This window comes from Mesoplodon densirostris, chromosome 4 (assembly GCF_025265405.1).
Source record: "Mesoplodon densirostris isolate mMesDen1 chromosome 4, mMesDen1 primary haplotype, whole genome shotgun sequence".
Taxonomy (NCBI): Eukaryota; Metazoa; Chordata; class Mammalia; order Artiodactyla; family Ziphiidae; genus Mesoplodon; species Mesoplodon densirostris.
The window spans coordinates 152,691,032-152,717,231 of record NC_082664.1 but is presented as its reverse complement, the minus strand read 5'-3'; positions in this window follow the sequence as shown (position 1 = coordinate 152,717,231).

Here is a 26,200-nt window from a genome sequence, read left to right as displayed (position 1 = left end):
TTCATCTTTCTCTGTTTGACTTATTTTACTTAGCATAATGTCCTTAAGGCCCATCCATGTTGTCACAAATGGCAAGATTTCCTTCTTTTTTATGGCTGGATAATATTCTGTTTGTGTCTATTGAATTTCATACTGTGTGCACATGTCTATTCAAAGATTTTTCAAAATAAATGTATTTAAAGTCAGATTACAATAAACGCTAGAGAGGGTGTGTAGAGAAGGGAACCCTCCTACACTGTTGGTGGGAATGTAAATTGGTGCAGCCACTATGGAGAACAGTATGGAGGTTTCTTTTTTTTTTTAATAAGTTTTTTTTTGGCGGGGTTGTGTTTTTTAAATAAATTTATTTATTTATTTATTTTTGGTTGCGTTGGGTCTTCACTGCTGTGCGCAGGCTTTTTCTAGTTGTGGCGAGTGGGGGCTACTCTTGGTTGAGTTGCACGGGCTTCTCATTGCAGTGGCTTCTCTTGTCGTGAAGCATGGGCTATAGGTGCCCAAGCTTCAGTAGTTGTGGCTCACAGGCTCTAGAGCGCAGGTTCAGTAGTTGTGGTGCATGGGCTTAGTTGCTCCGCGGCATGTGGGATCTTCCCGGACCAGGGCTCGAACCCCTGTCCCTTGCACTGGCAGGTGGATTCTTAACCACTGCACCACCAGGGAAGTCCCTAGAGGTTTCTTAAAAAACTAAAAATAGAACCACCTATGATCCTGCAGTCCCATTCCTGAGCACATATCTGGAGAAAATCATAATTCAAAATGATCTATGCACCCCAATGCATGGATAGTAGCACTATTTACAATAGCCAGGACAGGGAAGCAACCTAAATGTCCATCAACAGATGAATGGGTAAAGAAGATGTGGTATATATATATTGGGCTGACCAAAAAGCTCGTTTGGGTTTTTCCATAAGATGTTATGGATAAACTTGAATGAACTTTTTGGCCAACCCAATACAATGGAATATTACTCAGTCATAAAATAAAAAGAAAGCAAGAATTCCATTTGCAGCACTGTGGATGGACCTAGAGATTATCATACTAAGTGAAGTAAGTCAGAAAGAGAAAGACAAATATCATACGATATCACTTATATGTGGAATCTAAAATATGATACAAATGAACTTATTTACAAAACAGAAATAAACTCACAGACTTAGAAAACAAACTTATGGTTACCAAAGGGGAAAGGTGGGGGAGGGATAAATTAGGAGTTTGGGATGAACATATACACACTATTATATATAAAATAGATAAACAACAAGGACCTACCGAATAGCACAGGGAACTCTACTCCACATTCTGTAATAACCTATATGGGAAAGGAATCTGAAAAAGAATAGATACATGTATACATATAACTGAATCACTTTTCTGTACACCTGAAACTAACACAACATTGTAAATCAACTATACACCAATATAAAATAAAAATTAAATTAAAAGAATAAAAATAAAGTCAGATTTTTACCAACTACCAAACTCTGCTTAGATATTCCTAAAACGAAGGGTTTTTTTTGTTGTTGTTACACAAGTTTGAAGAACTCAGCTAACTTGTGCCCTTCCTGGAGTGTCACATCAACATATTAAAATACTGGGAAATGTACTGTCTCAGAGAGTAAAAAATCATGTTTAAGGTGCTTAAACCCGAATTTTCCAAATTTGTTCAAACAAATAACGATTTTTCCATAAATTCTCTATAAATAGTCCTGGCTAGAAATAGCCAGCTGTGTTTTTTGCCACAAGGCTCAGGAATAGCCCCTGGACAACACAGTGCCAATCACCCATCCTCAAATACCAGGCGCAGGTCCAGACGTGGAGGACACACTGGGGCAGGGAGGGCCGTGCTGGGGAATCTATGATCTTGGGAGTATGGAAAGAAAATACTATGCAGAGAAAAAAGCCCCCCAACCTACCCCCAGTTTTCCCAAGCGCAGACCTCTCATGCCTTCATTCTGGATTCAATCATTTATTCAACAAACACAAGGTTTATGGCCTAGGCCCAAATAGGGTACATCCTCTGCCCTCAGGAAACTGTCTCCAGTGAGGAAGATGTGCAGAAACCAGCAGCCTCAAGGCACTGCCGTGTCGTGGGCTTAGCAAAGCCTCCCGCAGAAAGTTGTCCATGAACTCCACACAGAGGATGAGCTAAGGCACCAAGTAGAGGGGTGTGGATGGCGCCCCCACCCCTCGGGAGCGCAGCACTTCATGCAGCTGAGAGCGGACCCACGGGCACAGGTGGGCAGTGCTGGCGAGTGCGTTCTGAGCTCTGCCCTGGGCTCCATGCCCACTGCGTCTGTGTTGGTCCTTCTAGGAGGCCCAGCTGGAGCTCAGAGGCAAGAGGGAAGAGGAAGTGTCTGCTTGGATAGGACGGCAGTAGCAGCAGCAGTGGTCAGGTGATTATGGACCCCAGGACCCCTGGCAGAGGTAGCACCTTCACAGGAATTGCAGTCCTGGCCATGAAGGTGCCTCCACCCAGACCCAGGACCAATGTCCCCAGCTTCTCCCCCAGCCCCAGCTTCTCCCCCCAGCCCCAGCTTCTCCCCCCAGCCCCAGCTTCTCCCCCAGCCCCAGCTTCTCCCCCAGCCCCAGCCTCTCCAGTAGGGCAACAGAAGGTGCAAGCTCTGGGCTCTAGCCTGAGGGTATTAGTGTTTCTTTTAAATTGTTTTTAAATTTTAATTTTTTAGCAAACAAAGCAATGTGTTTTTTAAAAATTCTAATTTCTACAAGTATATATTCTGCCATATTTCTGGCTCCACATCCAAGACTGTAGTGTCTAGAAGCTCACTGAGTCCTTGCAGCTTCCTTTCACATAGCAGTGTGAGTGTGATGTCCAGACGGAAGTGCTTTGGCTCCGGCTACCCACACCCCTGCTCTAGTGCTCATATTCATTGCATAGAATATTGAATGATCTGAAACCATAGATTATTTCATGAATGTGGCTGCCTAATATATGCCTGTTAGACATATTTGTTCTTTTCTGTCACTCTTTCAGCCCCTTGTACTCTCATTGTGAACCAAACTGGAGATAATAACATTGAATCTATTCACTTTGTCTAGAGCTGTTCAAAACAGCACACGTAGTCACCCTAAGACAGCTGAGTGCCTGGCGTGTGGTTCTGTAACTGGACGCACTGCAGCTCACCAGGCCAGTGAAACTTACACCCAGCATCTTCTCTCAGACCGAACAAATCTGGCTCCTTTTGCCACCCACAGCTCCACTCCTTCGTAATTGAACAATCACCCTTAACTGCTTTTTGAAGGTGGTGCGTGCCATCTGTCATGTTGTGAGGCATGATTTTTGCTTCTTGCCATCATCTGGGGGATGCCAGAGCTGGGGGATGCATATTAAAGTATGGAGAAACTTCAGAGGGAAATCTTTTCACGTGTTTGCTGTGAGCACGTTCATTGGTTAAGAATGCTCATACTGTGGAAAGAATTCCCAAGAGTTATTGGTAAATTTTCAGGCATATAGGCGCTAAAGGGATTCCACTGTAGGAGTCAAGTCCAGCTCAAAAACAAATATTGTGGCTGTGGTACAAGTACTTTTTATACCTGATACCATCCCTTCTCCCTTGGGTTTGCTGGTCCTCTCTTTCTCCCTTTCACTCTTCCGTTCTTCCACACCTTTGTAACCAGTTCTTTGTCTTACTTCCCTCTGTGGCAAATACCTAGAGTGGTTGCCGTTTTTCTGACTGAACCCAGGCTGATTCAGCCAAGCCCTCCTAGTGGGGTCTGTGATGGGGTTAGTCACCTGTTTGAGCTTGAATACAGGGACGGGCTCACTACAGGTGGACAATGGAACACTTCACCGCATCATATTGGTGGTACTCAATCATTGCCCAGTGCTGCCTGGGAGGGAACACCATTGAAAGTTAGGATTGGAATAGACAGTGCCATAGTACTTGGCCATATGGTAAAATGGATGTCTACAAGGGCTGTGGGGATGGCAGTTCCCTGAAGAGATTACAAAAAGGAAGATGAAGATGAAGAAGAAGATAAGGAGGAGGGGAAGAAAGGAAGGGGGAAATGGATAAAGCAGACTGACTATATTAAAATGAAGAACTGGGCTTCCCTGGTGGCGCAGTGGTTGAGAGTCCGCCTGCCGATGCAGGGGACACGGGTTCGTGCCCTGGTCCGGGAAGGTCCCACATGCCGCGGAGCGGCTGGGCCCATGAGCTATGGCCGCTGAGCCTGAGCGTCCGGAGCCTGTGCTCCGCAACAGGAGAGGCCACAACAGTGAGGGGCCTGCGTACCGCAAAAAAAAAAAAAAAAGAAGAACTTCTGTTCAAAAGATTCCATGAAAGAGTGAAAAGGCAAGTCACAGCTGTGAGAAGATGATTGCAACACATGTATTTGATGAAAGACTCATAGCCAGAAGACATAAAGAAATCAACAGAAGATGGCAGACAATCCAACAGGAAAAAGTGGTTGAAGGTTTGGGGGGGTGCGCTTTACAAGAGTGTGTCCTAGTGGCCAATAAACATATGAGAAAGTGCTCAACTTCACAAGTTGTCAAGGAAACACCAATTAAAACAGCAGGGCTTCCCTGGTGGTGCAGTGGTTAAGAATCTGCCTGCCAGTGCAGGGGACATGGGTTCGAGCCCTGGTCCGGGAAGATCCCACATGCCATAGAGAAACTAAGCCCATGTGCCTCAACTACTGAAGCCCATGCACCTAGAGCCCGTGCTCCTCAATGAGAGAAGCCACTGCAATGAGAAGCCCGTGCACCACAACAAAGAGTAGCCCCCACACGCCACAACTAGAGAAAAGCCCACACACAGCAACAAAGACCCAATGCAACCAGAAAGAGAGAGAGAGAGAAAGAAAGAAAGAAAGAAAGAAAGTATTATTTAAAAAAGTAAAACAGCAAAACATCAAAACCAAAAGAAATGCCCCTTCACACATGAGGATGTCTGGTGGGAATGCAGAGAAATCAGAACTCATATACCTTGCCAGTGGGAATTCTAAATGATGCAGACACTTTGGAAAAGAGTCTGGAAGTTCCTCAAAAATTAACCATAGAGTTACCATTTGACCCAGCAATTCCGTTCTTCAGTATCTACCCAAGAGAAATGAAAATATATGTCTATACAACAATTTGCATATGAATTTCAGAGCAGCTTTACCCATAAGAGTCAAAAAGTGGGCACAACTCAAATGTTTTAAAATGGTGAATGGATAAACAAAACGCAGTCTACTCATGCAATGGAATATTTCTTGACCATAAAAAGGAATTAAGTACTAATACATGATACAGCATGGATGAACCTTGAAAATACCAAGCTAATTGAAAGAAACTAGTCACAAAAGACCATATATTGTATAATTCCTTTTATAGGAAATGTCCAGAATAGGCAAGTCTATAGAGACAAAATAGATTAGTGGTTGCCAGGCACTGGGCGGCATAGGACGTTGGGGGTGATAGCTAAAGGGTTTGGGGCTTCTTTTGGGATGATGAAAATGTTCTAAAATTGTGGTGGTGACCGTATAACTGTACAAAGAAACTAAAATCTATTTAATTGGACACTTTAAATGGATACATTATATCTCGATAAAGCTGTGCAAGAAAGAAGAGAGAGAGAGCAGTAAAAAAAAAGCAAAAACAAAAATTAAAAACACCCGCACATCAAAAAAGCTAAAATGAAAAAGACAGATTCCTGAACATTGCTGAGGGTCTGGAAAAAGCAGAGCTCACACACTCCTGGGAGGAGTGGAACTTGGCATCATCACTTTGGAAAACAGGTGTTTATCACCGAAGCTGAGTACAGACACACCTACCACCCAGCAGCTCCACTCCTAGGAATGTATGCAACAGAAACACTTACGTATGTCACCAAAAGACATGTAAGCAGCACTTGGCAATAACCAAACACTGGAAACCACCCAAATAACCATCACCAGTAGAAGAGATAAGCAAATGCTTGTATCTGCACAAAAAGAACCTTCACAGCAAGAAACGCGAGCAATCTACATACGACACACAACATAGATGAATCTTATACCCGCTGAGTTGAGTGAAAGAAGCCAGCTCCTACCTTAGAGCATAGACTGCACGAGTTCATGCGTATGAAGTTCAAAATAGGCAAAACTCTTTGGTAGCAGTAGTTACCTTTTGGGGAGTGGGTCCTCAGGGAAGCATCTGGGTGCTGGCCATGTTCTGTCTTTTTTAAACTCATTAATTTATTTTTATTGAGGTATAGTTGATTTACAACGTTGTGTTGGTTTCAGGTGTATAGCAAAGTGATTCAGTTATACATACACATATATCTATTTTTTTCAGATTCTTTCCCTTATAGGTTGTTACCAAATACTGAGTGAGGTTCTCTGTACTATACAGTAGGTCCTTGTTTATCTATTTTATATATGGTAGTGTGTATCTGTTAATCCCAAACTCCTAATTTATCCCTCCCCCACGTTCATGTCTTGATCTGGGTGTGGACACACAGATGTCTTCACCTGTGTGCCCCTGGCTGTACACTTTGCATTTGTGTACTTTTCTGTATTTATGTAATAGTTCAATAAAAAGTTTACCAAAAGTTTAAAAATAGGAAAAGGAGGAGGGAAAATAGTCTATACACAGCAAACAAGAAAGAGCATGTCCCATGGCAGCTGTTTTTCATTTCTATAACTAGTCCTGAGGCCCTTTGGTGGACAGGACCCCCCAGGCTCCAGGGCTGCCCAGGTCCACACCACAGCTGATGGAGCCCTTCACCTGGGGGCTCACTCAGCTTCACCTGGGAAAGCTTGTCTCCTGCTTTGGTTGTGGTTGGACCTTCTACCTGACTCTACGGTTGGACAGGGAGACCTGAGAGGCGCCCCAGAGCCTCCCGTGACTCTCAGACCGGTTCCTCCTGCCTCTGTGCGTAGCACCTCCCAGCCTCCCCTTGGTGATCGGGAAGAATACCCTCCAGGCAGTAGAAGGTCCCCCTTCTTCGCCTGTTGGTGAAGGAGCCTGGGGATTCCAACACAGCCGGTGTCAGTCTCCACTGCCCACTCAACAGGACTCTGGTCTTCTGTACTCAGGGAGGGTTGCCTCACTCCCCCGGGGACCAAGACTAGCAAACCAATGATGCTGCAAGTTGCAGGGGTGGGCAGCAAGCACTCTGCGAGGGGGCTATTTGGTGTTACACTTTGAGGAGCCCCCTCCCACGCCCACCCCTGGATCCCTGGCCTCGTAGGAGAAGCAGCAACACACACGGCTGCAGGGCATCCTCAGGACATCACAGGCCCCAGAGATGTGGGCTCCTGCTAGTGCCAAAGCTATGTCTTCAGCAGGCTGTTCACAATTCTTCCAGGCCAGCTGCTTCTGGAGTTTTCTCTGCATTTGCCTGGCACTTTCTTTCAGAAGTCCTGAGCCCCAGGAACCCTCTCAGTCCCAGCAAACCAGAAGGACGATCACCCCAGATGCCTTCCAAGCCAGAGTCCCTCCAGGGGTAGGACCCGATCTTGGCGGTCTCTGTGCGCCCCTTGCCTGGCCCAGTGCAGGCGCCCAGGCTCGCAGCGGGAGAAGAGAAGCTCTGCCACTGGGTCTGAAGAGTCAGGAGGGCCCCCCGCTGGTGTGACCCCGAGGACTGGCAGCCGTGACATATGTCTTTACAGGACCCACAAATCAGGGCACCGGCCACCTCTTGTGTTTCAGTGTCGTATTCTGTGCATTTCGCTAACTTGGGCGGTTGCTGTAACAGGAGCAAGAGAAACGAACATTTGAAAGGTAATTTGCAGACTTTACAGGGCTTTCCCCGGCATTGTCTTGGATGTGACCCCAGCTCTGTGAGATGAGTGGCATTGAGGCCAAGAAGGGTGACACAAGTTTCCCAAGGACCCCGAGCAAGCCCCTACCCACCCGTGTTTGAACAGGTTCCACCGCCTTCTCTGAGACTGGGCCCAGAGCCCCTCCCCACCCTGTGTGCCCGGGGCCCTGCACACAGACCTTCTAAACACCTCTCTGTGTAGGATGAGTCTGCTAGGGCTGCCATAACAAAGGGCCACAGACTCGGTGAGTTAAACAACAGAAATTAATTTTGTCACAATTTCGGAGGCCAGAAGTCCAAGAGTAAAGTGTCAGCAGGGTTGGTTTTCTTGGCTTCTTGGAGAAGATGGCCCATCTCCTCCCCGTGTCCTCACGTGGTCGTCCCTCTGCGTGTGTCTGTGTCCTAATCTCTCCTTTTCATAAGGACACTGGTCAGATTGGATAAGGCCCACTGTGGTGACCTCATTTAACCTTAATTTCTTCTTTAGAGGCCCCATCTCTAAATACAATCACATTCTGAGGTACTGGGGGTTGGGACGTCAACCTCTGAATTTAGGGGGAGGAAGAATTCAGTCCATCACAGCCCATTTGGCCTGTAATAGGCCCAGATACCACAGCAAGCTCAGGGGACTGTGGGTGCAGCCGTGGTTGCAGAGAGGGAAGGGCCCTCTGGGAAGAGGGAGCTGCAGGTGTCTGGAGATGCCAGGAAGTATGGTCTTGGGGGGAGTTCCTCCATCGGGGTTGGGGAGAAGGATGAGAGCAGTGCAAGGCACCGGGCAGGATGGGTGTGTCACGTGCAGACCTGACTCATCTGTGAAGCTGTAGGCAGGCTCTTGACAAGCAGCACAGATGTGGCAGACAGCGGCCCAAACTCCCTACCTAGGCGTGTGGCATGTTTGCACAGCATGGGGGCTCTTGTAGGATTCCAAGCAGGGAGACACATGGTTAGAATCAACTAATCCAGACGACGCACTCACCGTGTGCACGAGGTGACTGTGGATGGGACGCAGGGCTCCGGTCCTCCGCTGGGCACTGACAGCTTATGCCGCTCTGGACGCGGTACTGCAGAAAGTGAGGGCTTTAGAGTCTTGAGCATCTGGTTTAAACTTCCTGCTCAGCCATCTACCAGCTATGCGACCTTGGAGACTTGATCTGCTCCAGGCTCTGGTCTATTCATTCATAAAGATGTGGGTTATTGTAAGGATTCATTGGATAATGTAAGTGACCTGACACATAGCAGAAGAGCTGGTACCGTTTGCCTTATTCTCCTTTTGCTTCTCCGCAAGTTGTTTCCTCCGTCAAACTGCTGGTTCATAAGAGGACCTACATGGGCCAGTGGCGGTGGGAAACCAGGGGACCCCTGACTGTGGTCTGTGCCGCTGGCCCAGGGTGGGGCGAGCTCTGGGCCCCTAGGCCTTGCAGGAGTCCAGGCAGAAGGAGGCTTCTGGAAGGGGCAGGGATGGAGGAGCCGTCAGCCAGCGTGCTAGGCACGCCTTTGACCCCGCTCACCAACAGCCCCTCCCTTTGCCACCCAGAGCTGTGATTCCCAAGCTCCTGTTCCTGGTACCCAAGGTCCTTGCAGACCCCCAGGGAGGCTGGGGTGCCCCCTGGGACCCAGGAGGTGTGCGCTGTTGAGGAGGAGAGATGACAGCAGCCTGGGGGAGGAGGGAAAGCTCTGTGTTGAGGGAGGGAAGACCTGTTTATTTCTCAAACGGGCTCTGAAGGTTTGTTTGGGGTTCATGGAGGGAAGGAGGTGAGCACGGCAGACGCTGAGCGCCCTGGTGCCATCTGCCTGCCGTCACCAGGGATGCCCCCGGCATATTTAGTTTCAGGTAGGATTTTGTTTGGGGGGTAAAATGGTTCTGCTTGTAAAGACAGTAGTGTCCCCGGTGTGACTTTGCCACCACACCAGCCCCACTGATTGGCCCAGGAGACAGGAGCCAGACCCAAGCCAGGACCACCAGAGCCCCTCCTCGGGAGGATGGAACTGGCCCCAGGAGACCCCAGCTCATTTTGCAGAGATGTAAACTTGAGGGAGATCTGGGGGCCGTCATTTTGTACAGTGGGGTCTGGGCAGACCGCGCCCTGCAGAGAGAGCCCCCCTGAAGGGGTGAGGAGACCCTGTGTCCCAAGATGCCCCAGGCTGAGGTTCCCGAGGCTGCCGCACCCTGCCCTTGGGCTCTTAGAAACTCCAGTGTGGCTTTCTTGACCTAAGTTCCTGTTTTTGTGTAAAGCCAGCTAGAATTGGTTACTTGCAAAAGACCTAAATCGTGCATAGCCTTTTTTTTTGTTTGCAGAATTTCTCTTGCTCTAGAAAACCTGGCCTAAGCACGAAGACCCTGGGGACTGTGGAAATGTTTATCCCGCAGCTCATTCTGTAGTGTCGGTGGCATCCCTCACCCAGCGAGGTTGAGAACCAGGGACTGCATCTCCACTTATAAGGTGACTGTCCTCCCAGGATCTCTTCACTTACCCCACATTGACTCCATCACTCAGAAAGGCCCACGTGAATCCCCCTAGAAGGCCATGGCAATCCCCCCTTCAAATGCTGCCAGCACCACTGGTGCAATCGTCCCGGACCTCTGGCCTGTGCTCGTCACCCTCGGCTGGGGACCTGAAAGGGTTCCCTTGTACGTAATGCTCAGATTCCTGCCCTGCACCCTCCGGGCTGCAGCCACCCTCTCTGCACCGCTCCCTCTCCCTCCCCCCACCCAGCGCAGCTTCCTGCCCTCTCCAGGCCTCCAGAACTTCCCCCTGCCCTCAGGCAGGCTGGAGATCTAGGGATCAGTTCTGTCCCGTGGCATCTGGCTCCCGTTCCTCTTGGTGTCACTGTCCTGGCATGGAGCCGAGGTTCCCCAAATGCTGGCTGAACCGAAACCACACTGTTGTAGCTGGTTCCTGAACTGCTGTTCTCTCCTCTGGTTTCATCTCCCAGTCACGGGTGGGATGGGAGATAATGGTCCAGGTGGTGTCTTCCCAGCAGACCCTCCCTGGGGGGTCGGGCGTTCTACTGGGGCAGCACCTGGGCTCCCGGGCAGCCCCTCTCTGGGCCCCCTCCCATGGCTACCTTCAGGAACCCTGCATGTGGCAGCCTGAGGCTTAAATTTAGTTGTAGGCTTAGGATCCAGAGGAAGAACCCTGAGGAGTGAGACCCAGAAACTTTGGGCTTTGAGAAGGAGGGAGAAGGGGGCTGTGAGGTCCCGAGCTTGTGGCCACCTCGCGAGGGAGAGGTGGCAGCTTCAGGGAGCCCCTTGTACAGTCCCCAGGCCTCCAGCAGGGGCGCCCTGTCCTGGACAGAGCACTAGGGTGGGGTCTCGGAGCACCGCAGGGAAAAAAGTCCTGTGGGTGACGCTCTGTGACACTGGGGGAGGAGAACCACACATTTCAGGAAGGGCTCTGCACCCTGGCTGGTTACCAAGAACTGATCCTGAAGACTCCAGCCCAGCTGACTGCTGCAGACCCACCAGACCCTACCTTTTCTCTCCCTCTTTGCAGACTCTGGGCCAGAGGGGTTGACAGGGAGAGAATGGCAAAGGGGCTTTTGGAGGCCCGCACAGGCTCAGAGAAGACACCGCTCAGATCACAGATGGTGGGCTGCGTGCACCCTAGCTGAGGAACTTGCACTCTTGAGACCATGGGAACAGGGGAGCAGGGGTCAGAGGATGCCAGCCCCCTCCTCTGCACTCCAGGTGCTCTGAGCAGTCAGGAATGCATCCCCTGCGAGAGGCAGACAACCTGGCAGAGGCTTAGGGAAGCTGTTTCCCTCGTAGCAGGAGGCCCTGGCAGGCGGCCTTGGCAGTGGTCCAGGCTCCCTGTTTCAGAGCAGCCTGCAGGCCTGCCTCTCCCACCAGCGAGGGCTCCAGATCGGGCCCACAATCGAGGAGTCAGGGAGGGGATGGGGCTGTCCAGCTGCGTGGCTCTGCTTCTATCAGGAGGCCAAAGACTCCCCAGAGACTGTGGTTAGGGTCCCAGGGCCGCCCACTGTAGGGGGAGCTAGAAAAGTGGAATCACTCAGAGCACAGCCACCCTGAACAACACCTGACCGTGGGCCAGGATGCTGGGGTCCATCGCAGTGTGGCCCCGGGGCCACAGCCCTGCAGGGAGAGGTCTGGTCGCGGAGCTGGAGGACCTAGAGAACCCTGGGGACCTGCGGGGTGGGTAGGGCAGCCCCAGGGAGCCGGCGGGAAAGCCTGGGCCGAGGTCAGGAGCTGCCTCCCAGGCAAAGAGGGCACCCTCTCCTGGTGTGGGAGCCCCTGAGGGCCGACATGAATGCAGGGGTGCAGGGCAGCCCTCAAATGGTGCCAGGAAGCTCATCAGCCCTGGGCGCTGGTCCCTCTCCACAACTTCCGGTCGCCCTGTGGTGACCTCCCCAGTCTCAGAAATGAGTCCACAGGTGGTGAGCACTTGGCACCTGGAGGGCCTGCCTCCCTGGGGGTCCCCCAGGGCCGGGGGTGCAGTGAGGGATGAGAAGAGGAAACAGGGCAGGGCTGATTTCCAGGAAACCAGAATGGGGGCCCCGGGCAGCCCGGCCTGGCCGAGGAAAGGGGGTGCCAGCCCAGAGCCAGGGTGCCTTCTCTCATGGAGACGCTGGTGCCATGCAGTAGGTGATAAGTGTCTCTCCCAAGAGCGGTGGCCGCTGTGATTGGCATTTACCATGTCTTAATCTTTCCAGAACCCTGCTCAGCGGCCTCCCCCTCTGCCCAGTGCCTTAGGAGGACACTGGGGTCTCTCATTCCTTCGCTATGAACAGACTAGGAAGGAGCCCAGGGACCCAAGGGCTGGCACGGAGCCCCCTCCCAGCCTCCCAGTCCCCCCACCCATCAGACGTGTTGATACTGCGGAGAGAGGCCTGGGTTGGTCGTTATGCTGAGAAATGAAACATTGCTTAACCCCAAGGAGAAACCACAAGAAGAGAAAAACAGCTGCAGTTGGGCCCGAGGCTTCAACCTTCATATCACTGCGTGCATGGCAGTTTTTGTTTACGTTAAAGGCGAGGAGAGAAGATTTGCCAGGGTGGTACTACTTTTCAAGTCCCCAAAGACCCCCGTCTGATGGGGAAGAGTGTGGACCATGGGACGTGGGCTCTGTTCTCTGGCTGAGCCAACACCTGTGCTGAGGCCGGAGAGGGGTGGGCGGCAGAGCAGCCCCAGGGGTGCTGCTGACGTTTCACCACGGGGTGCCTGGGTGCACTGGGGACCCAAGGCCGCTATTCTTGAGAGCAGAACTGGGCTCCCAGGAGACAGGACAGACCCTGCTGGTGGGGAGGTGGGCAGAGGCGGCTGCAGAGGGTGCCCCAGAAGACGGAAGTTCTGGGAAGGAGCCGCTGGCATGTCAGCAGAGGCCCCTGTTTTGTGTTCGTCATCGGTGGTAGGGCCCCCCATCTTTTATCCTGGGGATCTACAGGTTTCCACTGTTGGGGTCACCAGGCCGGGCTGCTGATCACAGGCCCAGCGCTGGCTCCCCTCCTTCCAGAAAGAGGCCTTCTTGTCCATCCCCCTGCCCACTACCACCCTCCACCCCAGGCTTGGATCCACTCTGTTCTCTGCAGGAGACAACGTTTCAGGAATCGGAGCCACTGGGGGGTGGGTGCTGCAGGCGTGTTGAAGGCCCAGCCTCTGTCAAGACCAGGAGGTCAACCCCAGCCTCCCAGGGAGGAGCCAGGCACCAGAAGACCCCAGCCCCCAGGGCCCCTCATGTCATCTTCTGACCTCTCAGTGATGCCAGGACAGCTGTCCCCGTTCCCAAGGCCAACGCCTGCAGGTACCGCTCCTTTCTCAGCCCTGCCCAGATCCCTGAGACCTGGTGGCCACCCGCCATGCAGAAGCTGCACCACGCACACCCCAACATGAACATACAAGGAAATGCACACATGTGCACAGGGACACACACACACACACACACGGGGACCTTCCCTCCCCAGAGCTGTCAATGCTCCCCCCACCACAGAGGCTCACTCTGGTGGGGCTGGCATCTATGTTTCCATATGAACATCTCATGTCCACAGTCATTTAAGTTTACAGTCCCCAAGAGTGGTGGCCCCCAGGTTCCCGGCTGAGTTTGATCGGACTGACCCCCTGCTCTCTGCCCCAGGTCCCCTCTCCACTGGGCACCTTCAGTCTGAAGCCTGGGGGTCAGGGGCGGTGAGGGGACGGGGCTTGCCCACCCAGGTCTCCAGCAGCTTAGCCCTGAGTCCGGCTGCCGTGCGTGCGTGAAGGTGGCCCTCATCTGAACTCATGCCCCAAGCTACAGACCCGGGAAAACCATGCCAGTTCAGGAGACTCTTATCAAATGCCTGCTTCATGACAGATTCAGGCCTGGAGGGGTGGAGTCCGGTCCTGAAAAAGTTTTCTCTCTGCAAAAAAAGAAAAAAAGGCAAAGGAAAAATTGCATTTTAATTCCAGGAGCATTTTGTAAGAGCACGAGGGAGGGCACTGCGCACTGGGTCTTGCTGCACTTCCCTGGCCTGTGCCGGGAAAGCGCCCATCCCACCAGCACGCTCATCGCATCGCCTTCAGTTCTGTGCCCATCACCCGTGACAAAGCAGCATTATTTTATGTGTCACCAGTCCTTGCAGAGACTACTTAAAGATGGGAGCAGGGGACACCCACAGGATGCATGCAGGAAACAGTGAGAGTGAGACCCCAGCACCCCTCACTCCCCCCACCACCGGCAAAGATAAGCAAAGCCGGACCCAGCCAAAGCCAAGGCGGGGGATAGACTTTATTCAGGAATAAATACTGCAGAAGGCAAGAGGGCCCAGTGTAAAGGGAACTCAACTTCGGAGAAACGAAGAGCAGAAGATTTTTTAAAGGCTGGAGTGTGCTGGGGCAAGGGCCCAGGCCACTGGGCTTGTTAGTTGGTGCTTCTCCGGGTGAGAAAGGAATTTCTTGTGTCTTTAGGACTAGAGGCAGCGGTGCAAGTTCGAGCAAGGCGCCCACCCACCGAATGGGACGCTTACCCTCCCAGACAGAGGGCTGGCAGGGTGAGGTGACTGCCTGAACGTTTCCATTCTCGAGAGACAGCTCCCACATCCTGGAGGGGAAAGTCCTGGGTGGTGGGAGGTGGACATCTCAAAGGGCAGAGACAATCATTGTGAAGTAACTGCTCTCACAGCGGGTAGGGGCCTCTCTGTCTATCACCAGGGTTTGACCAGGACAGACTGATTCTCCTGGGAGCCCTGAGCTTTCTCAGGAAGGAACTTGAGGCCTCATCCTAGGCTTGCAGCCTTGAGCTGTCAGGACCTAGCTGAGGTTTGGTCAAGTCTCTTAGTGTGTGTGACGGTGGGGAGAGTGGACAAAACTGTGCTGAGAGTCTGCAGTTTTTATGGGCCACAGTTAAAGCCCAGTCAGAGCGGCTGGCTGGGCTTTGGTCGGGGAGAAAGTCTTTGTCACCTCCTGCTGCTGTTGTCCCTGTGGCCTCCTCCCCTCCAGGGCACTGTCTCTCTTGCTGGTCACCTTCTGGGCCCCACTGCTCCTGCCAGACATGTAATGATGCACAGGGGCCCGTGGGGAAGCCCAGAGGGTGCTGTCCCAGGCATGTGCATTAGTTGGGCCCCCAAGACTGCAGTGTGGGCCCCGATGCTGGATCATAAGCTGAGGAAATGACACCCTTACGCTTCACCTGCAATCCTGCCCTCTCCCTCAGCGCCCTCCCCTGCCCTTGCCGGGGCACACACCCACACCTTTGCACACCACCTGAGAAGCTGGGCCCCCCTGAGGCTGCCATGCTGTGAGGAAGCCCTACCCACGCAGACAGGCCACGTGGAGACCACCAAGAGCTGAGCGGGTGGGCAAGCCTTCTCGGCCCTGCCAGCTCAGCCCCACTGCCAACTGATCACTGTCAAAAACGGTGACCCCAGTCAAGGCTGCGTGACTGTTGTGGCTCACGGAATCCCAAGAATAATAGAGAATTGTTTGGGGAGGTGGACTGTGCAGCAGAGACATTGCGGTCTGTCAGGTGGTGTCCTCTGGGAACGCGCAAAAGGTGACCCATCTCCACGCCACCTTCCAGAGAACTTCCAGAGAACTCTGTCCTCCATGAGACCAAGGGGCCGCTCTCAGGGCCACACTGCAATCTTGGTATTTTAATCAGAAGTCAGCTGTGAGGGAGAAGGGGAAAGGGAGAGCTGGGGAAGAGGGGCATGAGCAGGGGATGGACGTGGGATTCCCTAGAAACTAGGGCTCGGAGATCCTCGGAGGAGGACTGGAATAATGGCGCTGAAGTCGAGAGAACTCTAGAATTCCCAGGAAGCTGGACAAGAATAAACACTGGAGCCTCAGCCCCGGAATGACTCAGGAAGACAGTCCCAGACTGTCCCCAAGTACAGCGTGTTCCTCCCCTGACCCAGGGCCCCGTGTGGGGGTGGGGAGAGGAGACGGCTCAGGGCCCAGGCAGGGACGACAGGAAAGAGGACAGGCTTGAGGTGTGGAGACGGCTGGGAGAGCCAGAAAAGAGCTGGCTTCATGTCCAGACCTGGAAGCACTTAACCGGCAGACAGCTCCGCCGCCAGTTAATTTCCAGCCGGGAAAACAGAAACCACTCCAGTTATTTTCAGCAGAAGGGATTTAGTGGTGGGAATTGGTGACGAAGGTGTTGGAAAGGCCAGAGGAGGAAATAAGTGACGAGCGTGTGTCACCCAGAAATCCGGAAGCTGCTCCTGCCCAGCACCTGGATTTGAGCTTCTGGAGGTGCCACCTCGGCCCCTGAGCAGTGACCCCCAGCCCCCATCATCTCTGTGGCTCAAGCTCCTGGGGCCACTGTCAATGTCACTGCAAGGAAGCATCACCCACTGCCACCATCGGAGCTGCAGCCAGCAGCAAGCTGGCTCCTCTCTGCCTCCCACTTTGTCACCGCCTTCCAGGGCCTCACATTGGCAGCTCCTAACCTGAAATGGCTACAAGGGAGTCTGGGAGATGTAGTTCCCTTGAAACACTGAGGGGGGACCAAGGGCAGGAATAGAGCCAACAGACCACCCGGCACAACGGCTGTCAGTTGAACTCAGTGGCCCTTGATTTCATGTTGACATTCTCTCCTCCTGGCTGTAGATGACCTGTGCCCTTATATTCCCGTGCACGGTCAAAAGAGGGCCAGGCACTCTTGAAATCACAAGATGAGTCTGAGTTCCCACCCAGCGGTGCTGGAAAGCTCCAGGGTGGTTGTTAGTGGACTCCTCACGGGGCAGGGGTCTTCTGCTGGGATGCGAACTTGGTGCGGGCTGGAAGCTGGTTTAGCTCTCCCAGAAGACACTAAAACCATTTAAGTCTTGGGAGTCGATCTTCAGAAATAGAGCATATTTAAGAACTCAAAGGTCCTTACTTCTTGGGAGAGCAGGCTGCTGAGAAAATGAACTTGTGACCTGGCCAAAGTCGAGGCACATCTCAGGCTGATGGTTCAGCACAGGGGCAAAAGCTGTGCACGCAGCAGATGGCTGTCTGAGGTGTCCCCCTGGGCAGGGCTGGAACTGACGCAGGCCTTGGGGTCGTGGGAAAGAGGCAGGCAAGAACGTTCTAGACTGGACCAGATGCTTCGCCCTCTGTGACGGCACCAGGCTGAGGCCTGGACTGGTGATGGTCTGATTCAAGGATATTAAAGCATTACCGTGTGCCTGGCCCTGGCATCTGCCGTGGGGGGCGGGAGGGTGAAGGCACCCTCTCTGGAACACCTAGCCCCGCCCACCCTGCTCCCTCAGTCTTGCTGGTCAGTATGGGGAGGAGGGTGTGTCCATGTCTGCTCCCCAGGCCCTGAACCACCCAGCCCAGGGCCCGGCAGGGCGCTGCAAACACAGGTGTCGACCTCCAGGTCATAAAGCTCAGTCAGGAGGCCCAGATGTGGCCGGGCTGGCCTGAGAACAAGGGACTGGTGGGCTGCTCACCTGCTTCACCCGCCGGGACGGCCCTGGTGGCCCAGGTTTCAATCCCAGCTCCAGCCTTCCTAGTTTTCTGCTTCAGCTTCAGAAACCCCAACTGAAAAATGGAGCTACTAACAATGCCAAGGCCAGTTTGGAGGATGAAACAGCCTACAGGCCTACAGGCCCTGCGGACTCCATAGAGGTGGGCACGGCTCGAGAGGCTTGAGCCACACCTGTGATCCCTATCCTCTGCAGAGGGTGGGAGCAGGGGGCCTCCCAGGACGGAGGCGGGCCAGCTCGGAGGCCGGTGGGGTCGGGGGAGGGGTGCTCTGCCTTCCAGGAGCTGCAGCCCATTCGGTTTGGCAGAGCTGGGCAGGCCCAGGTTCCAGTAAGAGACCTGGCTGCCAGGCCGAGGACTTTGCACTTGCAGCTGTAAAGGGCAGTCTCAGGAGACCTCCGCAGAGGGCTGGGCTGTTCCTGGCAATCGAAAGAAAAAATTAAACCGCAGTGCTTGGGAGGGTGTGGCTTTTGGTAGAAGTCCAGGCAGGATCCGGATGGTGGGGTCGCCGCGTGGGTGTGGCCGGGGGTCAGGAGTCCCGTGCATCCTGCCCCAGGGCCCCTTCCCTCCTGAGCCCTGGACACCAGCTCACTCTGGTAGCTTCCAGACACGCCCCATGGCCCCAGGCCCTGCCCTCACTGGTGGAGGAGCTCAGTGCCACACATGGCCCAAGAGCTTCGGCTCTGTCTAGGAACCTGTGTGCATGCAGAGGGGTCTCATGCAGCTCCCCGCCGAGGGAAGGACACCCTTTGGGGTTCAGGACAAATCTGGAGGAGGCTCTGTGGCCTCCCTGGAGCTCCCTCTGCTCTGGGAGGCCGTGCAGGCCCTGCCCTGCCCCCTCACCGCAAGCTGCAACCCCGTCAGACCGTTCCTCGGAGACCAAGCGCTGTGCTGTGCTGCACTGCGAAGTCTGCCCGGGCCGCCCCTCTCTGGCCAGGCCTCCGGCTGGGCTCCTGGGCCTGGCAGCTCTACTCAGACAGAGCCCTCCTCCGGGCAGTGGTTGAGAGCCATGGTTTTGTTATCTTGCTTCCTCCTCACGAAACCCTGGGGTGTACGTGAGGATCCTGATCCCATTTTCTAAACCAGGAAGCTGCAGTTTGCAGAAGTTACCCCAGCGTCCGTCCAGCTCCTGAGGCCAGTCAGCCAAGGAACAGGGATTTGGACCCAGACCCCATCCTCAGCTTCCAGAGCGGGAACTGCCTCCCAGGCCTGATGGAATCTGGATACCTTAGAAGAGCGGTGGGGGGCTTCCCTGGTGGCGCAGTGGTTGAGAGTCCGCCTGCCAATGCAGGGGACACGGGTTCGTGCCCCAGTCCGGGAATATCCCACATGCCGCAGAGCAGCTGGGCCCGTGAGCCATGGCCGCTGAGCCTGCGCGTCCGGAGCCTGTGCTCCGCAACGGGAGAGGCCACAACAGTGAGAGGCCCGCGTAGCGCAAAAAAAAAAAAAAAGAAGAAGAGCGGTGGGTGAGGTGACCCCACAGTCCCGAATCATGTGCTCTCGGAGGGAGGAGAGGACCCTCCCCGCTGCCCTGACCGCTGGACTGGGGACCCATGAGGGTCACCCTTCTCTGATGCCGGTCCTGTGCCCCTTGTGCATCTGTGGGCCTCAGCCCTGCCCTTTGTGCAGATGCAAAGGCCCTGCTGCTACTCCCCCCAGAGACCCTAATTCTGTCTCCAGGGCCACCCGGGACAGGGAGCCTCCCTTGCAAACCTGGGGTGTGTGAGGCGTCCCTCCCGCCCGGGGCTCTCCCTCATCCCTCGGGCTGTTCTTTCCAGGGCTGCTCAGGCCACGTGGGCTCGTTGCCCCGGTGATCTGGGACCGTCTTTCCAGGATGTGGCCACTCTGAGCCTTAAGTGTCCAGGACACTGCAGAGAAAATGCTGGGCAGAAGCCCTGAATCTTTTGGACAAAATGAACTTGACGCCAGTGTGTGCAAGAGTAAAAGCTGGGAGTTCCCTGGTGGTCTAGTTGTTAGGATTCAGCGCTTTCACTGCCATGGCCCGGGTTCAATCCCTGGTTGGGGAACTGAGATCCTGCAAGCTGTGCAGAGCGGCCAAAACAAAATTAAATTAAATTAATAAATTTGCAAAACAAAAAGAGTAAAAGCTGACATTAAGGAAACATGCATCTATTCATTCTTTTAATGCTTACTCCAAATTTCAAAAGCTCTCCCTCTAAAACAAGCAACAGAAAGGCATCCTGGGTGCAGGGCCTGGGCCAGGGGCACTGGGGCCTGGACCCCTCCCCTTGCAGGGCTCCTGAGCGTTGTAGAACTGCCCTCCGTCAGCCGCTGCCTCCTTGGTCTCTCTTGGTTCCTGGCGGCCACAAGGCCCCAAGGACCCCACTAGACAGGAGGCCAGGCCTTCCCAGTGCCCTCACAGGTGGGGGTTAAGAGGGCTGGATGGGTTTCTCATCCTATCCTCACTGCACCTTATGGGGTGGGGTGGCAGCCAGAGGCCTGGCAGGAAGCGGGGACACACGCGAGAGGGGATCCCAAGAGCATCTGCAGGTGGGGTGCAGGGGACCAACGGCCATGTCGCTCCCGGGGCTGCCACAGCCGCAGGTGATGTGAATGCACTGCGGCCCCTTCTCCCCGGGCACCTTCTGTCAGTGGGGGGCCCATTCGGGGACCGGGTCCCAGAGCAGGTGGAGAAGGAGTGGTGGGGGAACTCCTCCCCGGTCAGCCTCATCACCCCCGCTTCTCAGAGCCCTGAGGCCTGGAGGCTGAGGCAGGCGGGTGGGCTCCCCACAGGGCCGGTCACTTCACCACACCCCATGCTCATCGCACCTCCTGCTTCGTTCCCAAAGGAACAAGGTAGAAACAGTTTCATTATCCTAATGTCTGGCTCTGGAATTCCCCACCAGAAGGTGCCATGGCTGGATGAGCCCCAGGCTGCCAGGCTCCTAGTTGCTCTGGGCCACCTGCAGAGTGGTGGGGGAGGGCGGTGAAGGAGAGGCTGGTCCCCTCACTCCCGAAGGCCCAGGCCACAAACAGGTGGGGCAAGGAGGCTGGGAGACCCGGGCGGGGCGGGGCAGGAATGCTCAGCGTGTCTGAGGCTGTGTGGGCCCAGCCCATCCATCACATCCACGCTGTTTGGGGCTCGTCACGTGAGGGCTCGTGGAGGAGAGGGGCTGCAGTTCCCATCTGCGCATTTATAGGCAGCGGGGACAAAGCCGGGCTGATGACAGAGGGGCCCAACAGAGCACAGGCCCTGGGAACTCAGGAACGTCTCAGCGTCAGCAATGAGCTCCAGGCTGTGCTCTCATGGGGCGCCCGGCATGGGTCCTGGGTGCCACTGTACAAGTTGAGTCCTATAGGGACCCTCCGCGTGGGGCCTGTGCTCTGAGATCAGGCTCTGGGGCCCACAGAGGCAGGGCCCCATTTCTACTGGCTGTAAGGGCGTGGGGCTCCGCCCAGCTATCACGTTCAATGCTTCCCCATCCAAATCTGTCCCCAGACCCCCTGGGGTCTGCCTGGTGGATCTGCAAAGTGTTCCCATCTGCACCCAGGCCCCTGATCCCCTGCCAGACAGGCCTCGCCCCCGCCTGCCACTGGTGCTGTGTGTTCAGGCCTTCACACGGGGACCGGGGACCGTCTCCAGCACCCCTCCTCTCTCCCGACCTGGGGCTGCTTTCCCGTCGCTGCCTCTAGTGAGCAGACTGCCAGGACCCCTTCGCCCTTCCTGCAGTCCCAGCACGCCTCCCCCCTCTGCCAACTCCCACCCACCCCCGGCATGAGTGATTTTTATCCGTTTTTTAGATTAGCCAAAAACAACGGACTCTATTTGTCATGAGCTTGGAGGACAAGCCGTTTGTAAGAAGAACTCACTGTACATGAATAGTCTGTTCATGAAATGACCAGACAGCCCAGGCCCCTTTGGATAAAGCTGTCCACCCAACACAAATGCAGAGTGTTTCTGAGCCTCTTCTCGCAGGGATGGAAAGGACCACATTCCGAGGCGCTTGAACAGTGTTCATCTCTATGCTAGACCAGTCCTCTGACCTGCTGCTGCTTAAAAAAGTTGGGCTTTAATGGAATAGAAAGCTTGGGCTTCTCTAACGGAATAGCACAGACTCTTGGCTTAAACAAGAGAAATTTGTTTCCTCTCATTCTGGAGGCTGGAAGTCCAAGTTCAAGGTGCTGTCGGGGTTGGTTTCCCCTGAGGCTTCTTGGGTTGTAGACAGCTGCCTTCTCACTGGGTCCCCACACGGCCCTGCTCTGAGCATGGGCAGAGGGAGAGAAATCACTGGTGTCTCTTCCTCTTATAAAAATACCAGGGGCTTCCCTGGTGGTGCAGTGGTTGAGAATCTGCCTGCTAATGCAAGGGACACGGGTTCGAGCCCTGGTCTGGGAGGATCCCACATGCCGCGGAGCAACTAGGCCCGTGGGCCACAACTACTGAGCCTGCGCGTCTGGAGCCTGTTTTCCACAACAAGAGAGGCCGTGATAGTGAGAGGCCTGCGCACCGCGATGAAGAGTGGCCCCTGCTTGCCACAACTAGAGAAAAGCCCTCACACCGAAACAAAGACCCAACACAGCAAAAATAAATAAATTAATTAACAAAATCCTACCCCCAACATCTTCTTTAAAAAAAAAAAAAATACCAGTCCTCGTTCGACCTTGACTCCCTCCTTAAAGGGCCCATCTCCAAACACAGTCACATGGGTGGTTAGGGCTCCAACATAGGAAGTTGGGGGTGGGGATGGGGGGGGACACAACTTAGTCCATAACATCGTGATAATCTACCATCATAGATCTAGTTTTTTGTAGCTCCACACCTGTGAACTAATGGGGATATGACAGGGGCCACCACCCCTGAATTACTGGATTTTTTCGAGGGTGGCATGCATCTCTGCTGTCCCCCTTGGGACGTGGTACTATTTTTGATCTCCCATCCTGGCCAGGAGAGGGGGTGGTTTCAGACGCTTCCCCTTGGCCCTCCCCACTCTGATAGTTCTTGCCTGAGGGGTTAAGGAACCCACATGGAGGTTCTGCTGACTACCAAGAAGTTGCATCTCAGTGATCCAATCAGGAAGTGGGGAAACGATGCAGGGGACTGCCGGGAGCCAGACCTGAGCCCTGACCCCACCTGCTCCTCCCCACGAGGGGGCCGTGGTGACCCCACCCCCATCTCCATTCGTTAGTATCAATTCAGAGCCTGTGTCCAACAGTCCTAAAACGTCTCCCGTGTTCCCCTCGTCCTGGACGTGGTCCCCCAGTGAAAGACCGGGAGTCACCACTGCCTACACCTGCTGTGGGGTGGCAGGGCCTCCTACACAGAGCTGGACTCTCCTTCAGGCTGGGCTCCAGGTCTGACTACTGGCTCAGGCATCACGGTGTGGCTGCTCCCGGCCCCCTGATTGTCCATCCCCAGTATTACTTACTCTATAAATTAAGCAGTACCCTCGTTGGCTGCCCATCCCGCTCACCTCTGTGGGTCCTGCTTGGCAGGCCCCCAGCTGCCGCTCTGGTCTTGAAGTCACTGAGGTCACTGCCTTCCCCTTGCTTCTGACCCCACCATCTGTCCCCTGTTCCACTGAGACCCTCTCGTTCCCATCGCTGTGGGGTCCCTGCAGCAACCTCCACCACCAGGCCTGACCCACAGGGAACACACACAGCAACGCGCTGTGCCCCTCACCAGCGCCCTGTTTGTCACTTTGGGTCTGTCAGCCCCTCCTGGGTTTTCCAGCCTCACTCTGAGCCTTTGGTCCCGTGCACACAGCCGTGTGAGCCGTCTTCCCTCCACGCCTTCCAGGAGCCATCCTAGGGCACAGTGTAGCACTGTCTCCTGGGGTCCCCGCTAGGGCACGAAGTGCGAATCTCAAACAGTGTACCTGCATGGACGGCTCTCCGTATCCACGTACTGCCCTCCTCACCCCTGAATCCTCAGGACCCAGTCCTGCCAGGTCCCACCTGAGCCTGCCTGACTTTGGCATACAGCCCCTCCCTGCCCGTTCTGACACCTGCTCCAACACGGATGAACCTGGACGACATTATGCTTAGCAGAGATAAGCCAGACACGAAAGGACAAACAATGGATGATTCCACTTAATGTGAGGTCCCCAGAGCAGTCGAATTTATAGCAGAAAGTAGATGGTGGTTTCCAGGAGCTGCGGACGGGGTGGGGAGGGCTATGAGGGGCCGGTGTTTCATGGAGACAGAGTTTCAGTTTTGCAAGATGAAAAGCGTTCTGGAGAGGATGGTAATGATAGTTTCACAGCAGTGTGAATGTACTTCACACGGCTGAATTTTACACTTCAAGGTGATTCAGATGGTAACTTTATGCTCTATGTGCGTTTTACCACAATAAAAAACTAAAATTAACAAATTCTCCCCTCCCTCTGCAGGTCCACGCCTCCCCAGTCGGGCTGCACTGGGATTTAACGCTGCAGTCAGGTTGCCAGAGGGAGGGAGGGTGGAGGTAGGTCCCCAGGGAGCCATTGTCTGGTGAGACACCTGCCAGGCCGGGTGAGCCTCTAGCAAGATGGGAGTGGGGGTGAGCGCTACCTCCTGCAAGGGAGTGGTCACTCACGCAGGCCTGCGCGCTCAAGGGATCTGCAGTTCAGGTTCTCCTCTGTACGTACCCAGACCTCTCCCGCCACAGCCCTGACCTTGCAGAAGTCTCCCTCCGAGGCCAAGAGCTCCCCCACTCATAGGAGGAACTCCTGAGCCTCATCCATCCTCTCCTTTATCCCCCAAACCTCACCACCCACCAGATCAGAGTTCCTGAGATGCTCCAGGGAGGCCCGCCGGCCTTCACGTTTTGGGCTGAATTGGTCTGTCATGTCTCTCTTCCACAACCAGTGGTCTCAGAGCAGCCTGCCCCCTGCCCCTGTGTCCCTCACACCCCTCCCAGGCAGCCAGCAGGTCCTATTCCCTGGACTGCGTCTTGGCTCACCCTTGGTGAAAGGGCTGCGGCCCCTTGACTATGGCATGTTCCACCCACCACCTGCACCCGAACCGTCTGTGCCAGGCATTGGCAAGTGATCCCATGTAGAGTCTTCTTACTGGGAGACATACCCCAAAAGTGTAAAGAAGGGAAGAGGGCAAGACTGGGCAGAGGGGTGAAGGACCCAGGATGTCATGGCACCTGAGGCCTCAGCAGGCCCTACAGTCACCCTAGGGCCTCTGCAACTGCCCCAGACGGGGAAGGGGGCTGGCTTCTGTACCCACTGTGTCAGCAGGTCTTTGGTCCCAGGGGCCATCATCTTGGGTGTTCGTTTTCCCAGGGGGTCTGTGGGATGGGAACTCTCCAGAAAAGATCTGGACAGAGCTCCCTGGTGTGTGTTCCCATCCTGTTTCCAGTTCAGCACGACTTTCCCTCCGCCTTGAACTTGACTCTCTACGCTGGTGTGGCTGCCTCGGGCTGCCTGGGGTGAAGGCTTGACCCAGACCCCCGAGTTCTCCAACAGCCTCCCAAGCAGGGCACACAGCACTCTTAGTCGTAGAAAGGCCCCAGCAGACACAGCCAGCTGGGAGGGCGCCACCTCTGCATAGGCCCAGCGCTCAGAAGGGGCCATGCTTGGGATTTAAGGCTCTGCAGTCACCCTTTAGAAATTCTTTTTTTTTTTTTAAGAAGATTCCAATTATTTTACTTATTTATTTTTATTTTTGGCTGCGTTTGGTCTTCATTGCTGCTGTGCACGGGCTTTCTCTAGTTGCGGTGAGCGGGGGCCACTCTTCGTTGCAGTGCACGGGCTTCTCATCGTGGTGGCTTCTCTTGTTGTGGAGCATGGCCTCTAGGCGTGTGGGCTTCAGTAGTTGCGGCACATGGGCTCAATAGCTGTGGCTCACGGGCTCTAGAGCGCAGGCTCAGTAGTCGTGGCGCACGGGCTTAGTTGCTCCGCGGCATGTGGGATCTTCCTGGACCAGGGCTCGAACCCGTGTCCCCTGCCTTGGCAGGTGGATTCTTAACAACTGCGCCACCAGGGAAGTCCCTTGAAATTCTTCATAGTTTTATCCTTGAATCTGCATTTTGTAAGGGAAGTCAGTGGGGGTTCTCAGCTGCCCACTCTCTGGGGGGCCTGGGTGGGGTACAGGGAGGGTCAGGCACACACACCCCACACACAGATGTGCAGGGCAGAGCCTGGGCAGCCCTGAGAGTCTGCACTCACTCCACGAGTGCAAAGTCCAAAGGAGTACAATAGTAAAGAGAAAATGTTAAAAACCCATGACAGGTTGAGAGACCGTGGAAGAAAGGATAACGCCCCGCCCCGTCTTTTTTTTTTTTTTTTTCCGGTACGCGGGCCTCTCACTGTTGTGGCCTCTCCCGTTGCGGAGCACAGGCTCCGGACACACAGGCTCAGTGGCCATGGCTCACGGTCCCAGCCGCTCCGCGGCATGTGGAATCTTCCCGGACCGGGACACGAACCCGTGTCCCCCGCATCGGCAGGCGGACTCGCAACCACTGCGCCACCAGGGAAGCCCAGGGAAGCCCAGGGAAGCCCTGTGCCTTTTTGAACAAAGGGCCTGCACTTTGGTTCTGCGCTGGGCCTGCTCTCAACTCTGCCCCGCAGTCTTCAAGTCCCGCGCCCTTTCTCACCAC